Source organism: Talpa europaea (genome assembly GCF_964194135.1).
Source record: "Talpa europaea genome assembly, chromosome: 7".
In the NCBI taxonomy this organism is placed as follows: Eukaryota; Metazoa; Chordata; class Mammalia; order Eulipotyphla; family Talpidae; genus Talpa; species Talpa europaea.
The window spans coordinates 32,968,170-32,981,140 of NC_140074.1; positions in this window are offsets into that span (position 1 = coordinate 32,968,170).

Consider the following 12,971-nt stretch of genomic DNA (forward strand, 5'->3'; position numbering starts at 1 on the left):
ACCCGATTTATATTGGGGTTGCCCTATAACAAAATCACTTTTATACACATAGAAATCATTCTTAAAAATCACTAATGCAGAGCATAAATTGCTATATGACAGCAACAAGAAAAGACGTAAAGAATTTGTCAAGGGGGGCCTCCCCTGGTGGTGCAGCGGTTGAGGGCTGGGCTGCGAAGCTGCCTGCAGCCTCTGCAACACCGGTTCGGTCCCCGGCCGCCGGCGAGGGTCCCGCATGGCACGCAGACCTCTCCTGCCGCCCGCTGCTCCCCTCAGCAGTGTACTTCGGTCCTTCTGCCTGCTCTGCTCCCCGCTCTGGCTCTGGTGAATTCTCTCACCCTCCCGCGCTTCTGACTGTACCCAGTGCTTGTATAAATAAATAAATAAATCTTTAAAAAAAAAATAAAGAAAAACTAGCAATTTAAAAAAAAAAAAAAAAACTTTAAAAAAAAAGAATTTGTCAAGGGCCTCCCTGGTGGCGCAAGGGGTTAGGACACAACCTGTGGGGCTATCTGCAGCCACTGCAACAGGAGTTCGATCCCCAGCCCCGGAGCTGCCCACAAGGCACAGCAGACCTCTCCTGACTGGCCCGCTACTCCCCTCAGCAGTGTATTTCAGTCAATCTGCCTTTTTTGTTCCCCACTCTGTATCTGTGAATCCTCTCAACCCTCACATCTCTGGCCTGTACCCCAGTTCTTGTATACATAAATTAATAAATGTTAAAAAAAAAAAGAATTTGTCAAAGGGCTTGTGTTTCTAACTTATTTAATTTAGCTTTGCTCCCTTTATGACAGAAGCTCTCCAAAAGTGTGTGTGTGTATGTGTGTGTGCGTGTGGTAGGAAACAAATCCCTCAATGTTGTGGTGATATTTGGTAATGGGATTAGAATTTAGGTTATAAAATATTGTAGTATAGGGCCTCCCCGGTGGCGCAGCGGTTGAGCGCTGGGTTGCGAAACTGCGCGCGGCCTCTGCGGCGCCGGTTCGATCCCCGGCTGCTCCCCGGCCACCAGAGGAGGGTCCCACATGGCGTGCAGACCTCTCCTGCCGCCCGCTGCTCCCCTCAGCAGTGTGCTTCGGTCCTTCTGCCTGCTCTGCTCCCCGCTCTGGCTCTGGTGAATTCTCTCACCCTCCCGCGCTTCTGACTGTACCCAGTGCATGTATAAACAAAACAAACAAACAAACCAGCAAACAAATAAATAAAGCATGCCTCTATAAAAAAAAAAAAAAATTTAAAAAAAAAAATATTGTAGTATAGTAAACATAGTAATGAACTCACCAGTATACAAAGCCAGTCTCTAAGTCCCCTTCTGTTTTATAGAAGGAAAAGTTGAGGAGAAAAGGAAATATATAGCTTAATTAGGATCACTTTGCAAGTACAGGACAGCATGGGGGAAGAAACGTTATAATTTCTACCCTTTCTTACCAAAATATTGTCATCTAAATACAATACAATGCAATCTGTGCAGTGCAATGCAATACTATGTGATGTGCCATAATATGTTTATGTAAAGCACCTGGAATAGTGCTTAACACATTACAGGTACTAAATCAGTTTTAACTATTTCACACCCCAAAAAATCAGTCCAGTACTTCCCACTCTGTTAGGTCTTACAAGGAAAAAAAAAAAAAAGACACAGCCTAGATGAGAAAGAAATGAAAGAAAAGAAAGCATTTGAGAGGTGGGCAAATAACAAGAGCTCAGAGGGCCTCCCTGGTGGTGCAGGTGGTTGAGTGCAGCACTGTGAAGCTGTTCGCAGCCTCTGCAGCGTGGGTTCAATCTTGGCTGGCCCAGGAGATGCCCACCGGCGCGGCAGGCCTCCCCTGTCTCGCTTACTGCTCCCCTCAGCAGTGTGTTTCTGTTTCCCGCTCTGTCTCTGGTGAGTCCTCTCACCCTCCCGCACATCTAGCCCATACCCCGGTCTTTGTATGCATGAATAAATAAATCTTTTTAAAAAAGAAAAAAAGTTACTGAAGTCACAAAGGGAAATCATAGTCAGCCTTAATCTCTCAGGTGTGTCCCCAGGTGCAGAGGTGGGGACAGGAAATAAAAGTGGTGGAGACAAAGAGGAGGTCCTGAGGCCTGGAGGTATTATACCATTCTCTTTACTCTCTTGGAGAAAACAAACAGATGCTGGACACACATCCATGAGGTTTGAGTGTACCCTTACATAGAGATTAATACCTGCTTACCTGCTTACCGCCTGAAGTCTCTGAAGGGGGAAGGGTCACTGGAGTATCCCATGTCTGGGGGCTGTGGCGACTGCAGGGTCATTTCAAGATGAAGAAAATGGGGGCAGTCTTCATTCCAGCTCCTTGAGTCCTCAGTGACCACTGAGACCCCAGTGGTTACTATGGCAAAAGGTGAACTACAACGGAGAGATACCAAAGATGTAGGTGTCTCAGAGAGACCACCAGTGACTCCACTATCCCCTCAGGTGGCCCAGTTTACATATGCACATGCCCGTGCCCTCTGGGCCCACGTTTCAGTAATTCCCAGTGCATATGCAAGGCCCAGGTGCTGGTCATAGATGCTAATGGCAGGAGGGCTATAAAAAGCCTGATTTTTAACGCATTCACTCTACAACAATAATGACAAAGGGAAAGAGCTCAACTGTCCAGCAAATGAATGGACAAATAAACTCTGCATCTCCATATAATGGAACATTATTCAGCCTTCAGAGGGAATGAAGTACTGATACAAGCATAGTGTGGGTAAGCCTTTGTAGGGGCAGGAATGACCACTGAGCAGGTTTTCTTTGATCCCATGCAGACCGGGTAAAGGAGGAGTCAGAATCTTCAGTGGCTTTTTGTAGGCTTTTATTGGGATTTAGCAGGTACATGGCAGCAGGGGTGCTGGGGGGCCGGTAGGCTGGCAGGCCTCCCAGCCCCCAGCAGGTCTTCACTCTGGGCTCTCCAGCCTTCTCTAGGCTTCTTTTTTCGGCTTCTCCTCGGCTTCTCTTTTCGGCTTCTCCTCGGCTTCTCTTTTGGCTTCTGCTGCTTCTTTCTCGGCTTCTCTTTCAGCTTCTACTGGCGTCCCCGTGACACCGCCCTTAAAAAGCACAGTCTTAGTGCAGGTGTACCTGTTATAGGGCAGCCCCGATATTGAACGGGTTGCCTGGCTGTGGGTCCTCACCCACGCGTTTACAAGGGACTTATTAATGAAAGGTCTATGCAGGAGGCCAGAATGCAGAAGCCCACCTGGGAGGCAGGAATGCGGATACCTGCCTGCAGGATTCAGGCAGTGAGCCTCCCCCCCTCCCCCTACAAGTCTCTTCTCAGACAAAGAACCTCTACCTGCCCCATGAAACACCCCCCCCCCAACAAACTTTTTCCCGCCATAGGAGCCCAGTTTCCCACCTGACCTCTCCTCACCCTATAAAACCCTGCTTCCCCCTGACAACGTGCGCGGCTTCACTGACCCCCACCTTGGGTGTGTGAGTTCCGCCCAGGGCGCAATAAACTTTCCTTCCCTTTGAGAAATTTAGCCTGGCTCTCCTTTTCTTTCCCGCGCCGAACCTTTCAATTAACACTCCACTACAGGCACACACAAAAGGTTAATAAAAGGTTTATTTACAAGGGAAAAGGATATAAGGAAAATGTACACCTCAAGGAGAAAATAGGGAAATAAAGTCTTTAATGCGTCCTACCCTATCCGCCGACCTGGAAACCCAAAGGCACTCTCAGCGCTGGCCAAATGCTGTGAGCTGGCGGAGAGCCAAAATGGGGGACCCCTCCAAAGCCCACATGTCTGGCTTTATACCAACCTGGCTGCTTAACCCCACCCTCAGGTCCCAGCCACCTTCCCTTTGGTGGGGATGGGATTTGGAGTTCCCAGTGTCTTTGGCTTTGGTCTGGAGTGGGGGTGGAGTCCACAAAGCCTGTATGGAATTAGCTTTAGGACATCCTTTTCCCCCCTAACAAAACCTTTCCCAGAGTGAACCCAAGGACCCTGCACTCCAAACCCACAGACTTCAAAAACCACAACAGTAGCACCAGCTGCATTCCCTGCTTGACTCTCATGGTTCCTGGTTGTCTCTGCTGCTCTCTGTGCCTTGTCTCTCCCCCTCTCACTGCTCTTTCCTCATTCTTTACTCTTGTTGCAGAAATAAATTCTAGCCTTTTACCCAGGCAGGGGAAGAATGAGCAGTACTTTAGGAATGGTGAGGTCAGGAAAGCTTTATTACTCATGCATAAGGTCTGAGCACTGGTCTAGAGACAAAGAGTTTCTTTCATACACAACCATTTTACATTGATAAAGTTGGTTAGTCAGCATACAAATTCTTGACACAGGAAAAGGGGAAGGATACAGATCTTCCAGGATGGCCTGGGAGATCAATCAGCCTAGACCTTGTTTAGATATTATTAAAGAAGTGAATGGTCCATGCAGGAGGCCAGAATGCAAAAGCCTACCAGGAAGCCCACCTGGGGGGCAGGAATGGGGATATACCTGCCTGAAGGATTCAGACAATGAGCCTCCCCCCTCCCCCTACAAGTCTCTTCTCAGACAAAGAACCTCTACCTGCCCCATGAACCTTTTTGTGCCCTACAAACTTTTCCCGCCATAGGAACCCAACTTCCCACCTGATCCCTCCTTACCCTATAAAACCCTGCCTCTCCCTAACAAAGTGCATGGCTTCACTGACCCCCACCTTGGGTGTGTGAGTTCCGCCCGGGGCGCAATAAACTTTCCCTCCCTTTGAGAAATTTAGCCTGGCTCTCCTTTTCTTCATGGCCTTTCAGGAAGCAAACTTATTATTTACATTTGCAGGTCTATGACTCTTTAACAGGGAAAGATTTCTTTTTGTTAGCAGTTCCCTTTCACTCTGAACCTCTTTTATCTTCCTTGTTGCTTTTGCTTTCTCCGCAAAAGACAGCAACAGCTGCATCAACACTGTGCAGGTCCCATTATGGATTCTAGCAACTTCCTGACTCTTCTATCTCAGGCCTAATCACCTCTGTCCTGAAAATCTGGTTGGCTGACTCAGCCTCCTGAAGCCAGTCACACTCTATGTGACGGACTAACCTATGCAGTGGTTGTTTTTTGGCCTACTGAGCTGTGGGGAAAGGTGGATCACATACAGTGAAATCCTGCTTCCTGGTGTTAGGGGGAAAAGGATGTCCCAAAGCAAATTCCATATAGGCTTTGTGGACTCCACCCCCACCCCAGGTCAAAGCCAAAGACACTGGGAACTCCAAATCCCATCACCACCAAAGGGAAGGTGGCTGGGACCTGAGGGTGGGGTTAAGCAGCCAGGTGGATACAAAAGGCAGACACGTGGGCTTTGGGGGGCTCTCCATTTTGGGCTCTCGGCCAGCTTGCAGCGTCCGGTCAGCTCTGAGAGTGACTTTGGAGTTCCCAGTGTCTTTGGCTTTGACCTGGGGTGGGGGTGGAGTCCACAAAGCCTATATGGAATTTGCTTTGGGACATCCTTTTCCCCCTAACACTGGGGTGACTCTTTGAACAGAGGTAGAAGGAAGGAAATTTCTCTCAGAAAAAGGATAGTGCTCTAAAATTGGCTAAAAGAGCTAGTAAGTTGTTGGGGGACTGGGGAGATAGAAACTCTGATAAGAATTGAAGCATAGATAATGGGCCTGGACTGGAATTATAGTTCAGATATTCGTAAGGGGCTCTGCCATTTAAGCAGCTTTCCTGGGTTATAGCACAAATTCTGGTCAGGCCCTGTCTTGAGAACCTGACAATCCAAAGTAAAAGAAACTTTGTATCTCCTCAGGGCATAGTGATCTACCTCTTCTCTAGAAACTTACCCAGATCATGAAATTGGCCCCTGCCAGATCTGTACCATGTCACCTTAATTTTCCAACTCAGTGGGCATCTGACCTTAAGCCTGTCAGATTCTTTTTCGTGGGCATTTGAACTGAGTCTGAGGAATTGCAAGTTAGTTACTTCAAGTTTTCACAGTCATAGAATATGAGTGTGGAAGCTGGTGTGTGTACTAGAGAGGGCATAGATCATTATCAACCATGTAACCTGTAGAGACTTTTAACAGGAACTGAAGAAAGAAGCAAATGAGAAGAAAAGACAAACTTGACTGGATTCTCCCAGTCTCTATACCAGTCTCTTTTGCCATCTGGGTTGTGGTCCCAGCCTCAGGTTTGGCTAGATACCTGGGTGGAATTATGGTTTTTGCTCAGGTATGTCCCTGTTACTTTAGACAGTTCAAATAACACAAAGGAGCAGAGTTGCTTGAGATTCATCTAAGACTACATTTTGACTTGGAGAATACCTCATTTTAGGGTAGTTGAGGGGAAGGGACACAAGGTAAACCTAAGGAACTAAACAATTTACATATTTCCCCAAATCTGTTCTTTTTCCAGGTCTTGGCTTATTTGTGGGCGGCCAGAGGGAGGCAAGACATCAAGGTCTGCTATAAGATAAACCTGGTGTGTTCCCAGAAACTCAGGACTGAAGGATCCCAAGAGCCCATCATTTTTCTCAGGGACTCCCTAACCAGATCTTATAGGACAACAACATGCTTCCAGGAATAAATCAGAGGAGGGACTTCATCTCCTGAAACCTAGAATGACATTCTTCGGCTTAACACCTGGCCAAGCAGGCATAGTCCTTTCATCAACCGGAAGAACATCTGAATTCAAACTTAGGTAAAGGAAACCAGAAGTTTTCACATTGACGCTTCGGTTTCAGGGGTGGAAAATAACAGCTAACTTGTGTTTTAGGGACAGAGCAGTTGCTCCCAAACCTAGCTACTGCCAGAATCCCCTGGGGAACCTTAGAAATCTGGAAATACCTGGGCACTATCTTGATTCAAAATCTCCAGGGGTATCTAGAAATCTGTGTTCTGCAAAATTAATCAGGTGCCTCTAAATGAACCAGTCTGCCCTAGTTGGTGGCTCAGCAGTAGGGAATCCCTGGATTTGATGGGTCACGGAAATATTTATGAAGAGAACTGAGTAAAAGGGAGAAAAGAAAGGTGAGAACCCAAAGACAAACTGGCTATCTCAACATGTGGTTCTCAGCTATGAGCTTCTTCAAATTTCTTTCACATGTTAAGGTACAGTAGCTGGAAAAAAAAAAACAGAATTGTGGGAAAACAAACTGTCTAGACAGCTGTGAATGAGGCTTTGCAGCAACTCAAGTTGTGTAAACTCATTGTGGCAGTTTGTTGAGAGGGCAAGTATTTGGAGGCTGTCCCTTCCCACGGTTTCTGAACATGTTCCTAGGCTAGCAGGTAGTTTTTCAGGTCTGAAAAGGGACTCCATGGGAGAAATTACTGACCTCTTTGCAGGTTCCCAATGTCCTGCAATTCTTGGAATATCTGACTTTTCTAGGAAGCCAGATAAGGGAAGTTCAATTGGCTGAAAAATGTCACTTCACTTTTGAGGAACCTTCTCAACACATTTTGTACCAGGGTATTTCTTCACTCCAGTCAGACTTGGAGAAGATTCTTCCAAGTCCCAAACTTTCCTCATTACCTGGGCAGTAATCCTGAGCATTTTTCTTAGCAAATAAAGCTGTGCTGTGATCACAAACACGAGTGGTGGTCATGAAACTCAATCTTCTACTGACCAGAGGAAAATGAATGGTGAATAGAGCATGGGAAGGATGTGGACGCAGTCTGGATCTGAGCAAGACTTGGCTATTTTGAACTGGCTCATCTCAAAAGTGATGGAAGCTGAGAAAATGCCCAGACCTCCACCCTAAATCAAAGGCCACTCTCCACACTTCATCCCAGCCTTAAAAACCATTCCAGGGTGGAATATTCCATCACACAGGCATGGTATGGGAGAGGAGTGACCAGGAGGGATTGCTAGAATGTGCAGTTCACTCTTAGTGTTTCCTAGCTGAAGAAGAAAGCAGTTATACAAGCTAATATTCACAGAGATCTAAATCGTGCCAGGGAAGTGCCTTCAGTATATTAATTCATTTACCTCTCAATAATCTTGAGGTAGATACTAGGTACTCTAGATCTTATTTTATAAATAGGGAAACTGAGGCACAGAAAGGGTAGACAAAGGTCACAGTTTGAGTAAAATGAAGAACTGAGATTTAACTTCATAATCTAGTCCTGAAAATCCTTTACTTACTGTTTTTTGCTTCTCTTCATTAGTAATGGCTATCTGTAATTCTTTCTTCAACCAGACACTTCTGAAATGGGGGAAAAAATTGTAAAATTTATAAAGTCATATATATCAGGGGTAACCTTAGAGAAACTAATGGGAATTGTTGAGTCTGCTGATCCAAGTGAAACCTCTTAAGAGTAATCAAAAACTGATAAATAAAAGAGGACTGAATGGAGCCCTTGCTGGCCTGGGACTGGGAAAGAGAACATCTTTAGGGGCAAAATTATGGTGATTCTAGCGGGGAGAGATGTAACATTGTCTGGCAGTGACATGCTTTGCATTAAAAATAGGAGGTATGTGGACATCTTTGCTTTTATTCTTTGTCAACTCTTATTCCTTTCCTTTTCCATCTCTCTTCTATCCCTTTTTCATAGGCTGCAACTGATTTGTACTATATATATATATACACACACACACACACACACACATACATACACAAACACCATATATATATATTATATACATACATACCTACATACATACGTATACACACACTATTAGTCTCTCTTGCAAGTACATGCTCTGGGGCTATATATATGTATATATACATGCATATATATTTCATACATACAGAATTTGTCTCCACAAATTGCCAATTTTAAAAAAAATATTATTGAATAACCATCTGATAAACCTTTACTCCATGTGTGTCCAAGATAACAGGAAAATAGTTGAGTCAAATGAGGTACCAAAGACTGCCAGATGCTGGGCCTCCCCAGTGGCGCAGCGGTTGAGCGCTGGGTTGCGAAGCTGCCCGCGGCCTCTGCGGCGCCGGTTCGATCCCCGGCTGCTCCCCGGCCACCGGAGGAGGGTCCCACATGGCGCGCAGACCTCTCCTGCTGCCCTCTGCTCCCCTCAGCAGTGTGCTTCGGTCCTTCTGCCTGCTCTGCTCCCCGCTCTGGCTTTGGTGAATTCTCTCACCCTCCCACGCTTCTGACTGTACCCAGTGCATGTATAAACAAACAAACAAACAAATAAATAAATAACATGCCTCTAATTAAAAAAAAAAAAAAAAAAAAAAAAAAAGACTGCCAGATGCCCAGTCAGAAGATTTGAGACATGATATAATATTAAGGATGAAGAGACAGAGATACCTGAGGAAGTGACCAAAAAGTGGGTGGTCAGCAGGCCATCATGCAGTAGATGAGAAGGGAGAAAACTAGGATGAATGGCAGTGCTGACCTGAACAGGAGGAGCAGTGCATTTCCATCATGCAAACAATAGCCAGCACATAGGCTTCCTGTCCATACCCACATTAGGCAGTCAATACCCCTTGTCCCCAGCAGATTTTTTTCTTTTATTAATTTTATCTCCAATTATGTTTATTGAGGTAAAATTGGTATACAACATTATATTTGTTTTAGGGGTTATAGTTCAAACCTCTACAAATACATGTTTTTATACCATTTCTACCGCTAATGCCCCAGTAATCCTCCACCAAGATCCACTGGGTCCTCTCCCTTCAGCACTCCTAGCTAGCCTGCCCACCTCCCTCCCCTTCTGGTAGTCTCAGTTTTGCAGTCAGATTTCAAGGGTTTGTTACTGGTTTGGATTTGTCTGACCCTTTGATTCTCTGTATTCCACTTGCAAGTGAAAGCATCTGGTCTTTGTCTTCCTCCTTTTGATTTATGTCATTTAACATTTTCCCCTCCAGTTCCATTCATGTTGTAGCAAATGGTGAGAGTTCATCTTTTTTTTTTAATAGCCAAGTAGCATTTTGTTGTGTATATATACCACAGGACAGAGGATTGTTTCCTCTAGGTTATTTCCATAACTTGCCTATTGTAAATAGGGCTCTCAACAGGAGAGTTTATTTTGTTTATTTTTTAAGATTTGTTTATTTATGCATACAAGAACTGGGGTAGGGGGGCTGGGGGGGTTGGGGTAGGTGAGAGGATTTACCAGAGAAAGAGGGGGGAACAGAACGGGCAGATTGACTGAAATACACTGCTGAGGGGAGCAGCAGGCAAGACAGGAGAGGTGTGCTGCCTGGCCCACTGGGATCCAAGTTGTGCTGCAGAGGCTGCGGATAGCTTCACAGTGCTGGGCTTAACCCCTTGCATCACCAGGGAGGCCCAGCAGCTAGAGTGTTCAAAGGCTAATCATTGTGCTTTGACTTAACAATATATCACTTGCAAAAGACAAGTCTTTTCTATGTCTTGCTTTTTATAGCTATATGTGTGTGCACACATCTGTGTTATTATTCATTTCCAGTAACTTCTTAAAGTTCAAACCACAGCGATCTCATAACAATCCTGATTTTGAGGAAGTAGTTTCCTCCCTTACTTCTCACTTTCCATGTTTACCCCTGGCTTCCCAATTTTAACTATTCTTAGCCAGCAAAACTTCAGGCTTCCCAGACTGCCCACAGAATTTCCCAGTATTGCCTTATCATTATCCAGGAAAAATATCAGAGAAACTTCTTTATGAGCTTCATCTTTTATATATTTATAAATTGTTTTAGTAGCAATTTTCATTTCTAGACCCACTTTTTTAAAAGTTCCAACTGTCTTTATATCTTAATCTACTCAGAAACACCAACTCTCTTGAGAAAAAAAATATTTTCTTCCTAGACAATATAATGAAATTATTTTTAGAACAAAGAAGGATCTATATCCTAGTATTATAGGGCTATCCAGATATCCAGAAAAGATTACGATCTTTACAAGAGTCTCTAACCTACAACAAAAGAGCCCAAATAAAAAGTGGGTCAAGGAAGGAAAGGTAAGTAAGAATAAAACTCAAACCAGCGACCCCTCTTCCCTCTGGACACAGACCAGGAAATCAAGTGCCCTGTCAGAACGTATAGACTCACTGTGGTTGAGCTACTATTAGCGTATGATACCTGTCACCTAACTATTCTCCTTGCCTCCATTCTCCTTTAATGCTCCCTCTACACTGCAGGCTATCTCACAACACAAGATGGATAATCATTTCCTTACTTAAAATTTTCAACATTCCTATTGCATTTAGAATGAAATTCAAACTCTTTAATTTGGTCCTCAGGGTTCTGCATGACGTTGGATTTGGCAATGATTTCTTAGGTATCACACCAAAGGCATGGACAACAAACTGAAAATGTAGACAAATTAGATTTCATGAATATTTTTAAAAATTGTGCATCAAAAGACAATGTCAACATAATAAAAAGCAACCTACAGAATGGAAGAAAATATTTACAAATCCTATATCTGGTTATGAAAGCCTACCAATGGATGGGGAAAATGTGGTGCATACATACTATGGAATATTTTTCAGTCTTACAAAGGAAGGGAATTCTGACACATGCTACAACATGGATGAATCTTGAGAAAATTATCTAAATAAAATAAGCCAGTCACAAAAAAGAAATACTGTTTAATTTCATTTACGGAGTATTTAGAGTAAGTAGTCAAGGGCCTCCCCGGTGGCGCAGCGGTAGAGCGCTGGGTTGCGAAGCTGTCCGCGGCCACTGCGACGCCGGTTCAATCCCCGGCTGCTCCCCGGCCACCGGAGGAGGGTCCCACATGGCGCGCAGACCTCTCCTGCCGCCCGCTGCTCCCCTCAGCAGTGTACTTCGGTCCTTCTGCCTGCTCTGCTCCCCGCTCTGGCTCTGGTGAATTCTCTCACCCTCCAGCGCTTCTGACTGTACCCAGTGCATGTGTAAACAAAACAAACAAACAAGCAAACAAATAAAGAAAAACATGCTTCTATTAAAAAAAAAAAAAATCTAGAGTAAGTAGTCAAAATGAGAGAGACAGAAAGTAGAATGATGGTTGCTAAGAGCCAGGAGAAGAGGAGTGGGGAGTTATTGCTTAATGGGTATAAAAATTCAACTTTATAAGTTGAAAAGATTTATGGAAATGGATGGTGGTGATGCTGTACAACACTGTGAAGCATTTGAGAGCACTGAACTGTATACTTAAAAATGGTTAAACTGGTAACTTTTATGTGTATTTTACCACAATAAAAAAAAGCAAAAAAAAAGCAAAAGCCTCATTAAAAAATTAAAAATTGGGGCCTCTGCTGGTGGCGCAGTGGTTGAGCGTGGGGCTGCGAAGCTGCCTGCAGCCTGTGCAGCAAAGGTTCCATCCCCAGCCACTGGTGAGGGTCCCACATGGTGCGACAGACCTCTCCTGTGGTGCCCGCTGCAGTGTATTTCGTCGGTCTGCCTGTTCTGCTCTCTGCTCTGGCTCTGGTGAATTCTCTCATCCTCCCGCGCTTCTGACTATACCCAGTGCTTGTATAAATAAATAAATAAATCTCTAAAAAATTTTTTTTTAAATTGTATGAATGGGATATATATCTACAGGTCAGAGTGGGAAGAACAACTTGAATTGATTATTTACCAAGATATTATTTACATAATGGGAGAATAAAACTCAATTATCTGTCTTAGTTAATCCAGCAAATTCATGCACCACAGATTGGAAAAGCTTAGGAAACAGACCTAGAATCTTTGCATCGTTGAATCTTTGACACATTTTGATGTCTCAGATATGAACCCCAAACACTGCCATGTGTTCTGTATATGTGAGATTGCCCCAGAGCATTACCTTGTCATCTTTGTGGCTCTAATTATGGTGGTGCTTCTACCAGTTTAGGGTCAAGTGGAGTAAGGAAGCTCTTATGAAGCAGATTGTTAAAGTGTGACCCATGGGCTAAATATGTCTACTGTCTGTTTTTGTAAATATTTTTGGTGGGGGGAGAATACAGTCATTCATTCTCATTTGCTTATCAATTTTGTCTGATTACTTTTACACTATACTGGCTGATTTGAATACTTAAACAAAGATCCCATGATCCACAAGGCCTGAAATATTTATTATTGGCTCTTTACAGAAAAAATTTGCCTACTCCTATAATAAGGGGCTAGGGAGAAGAAAGGAT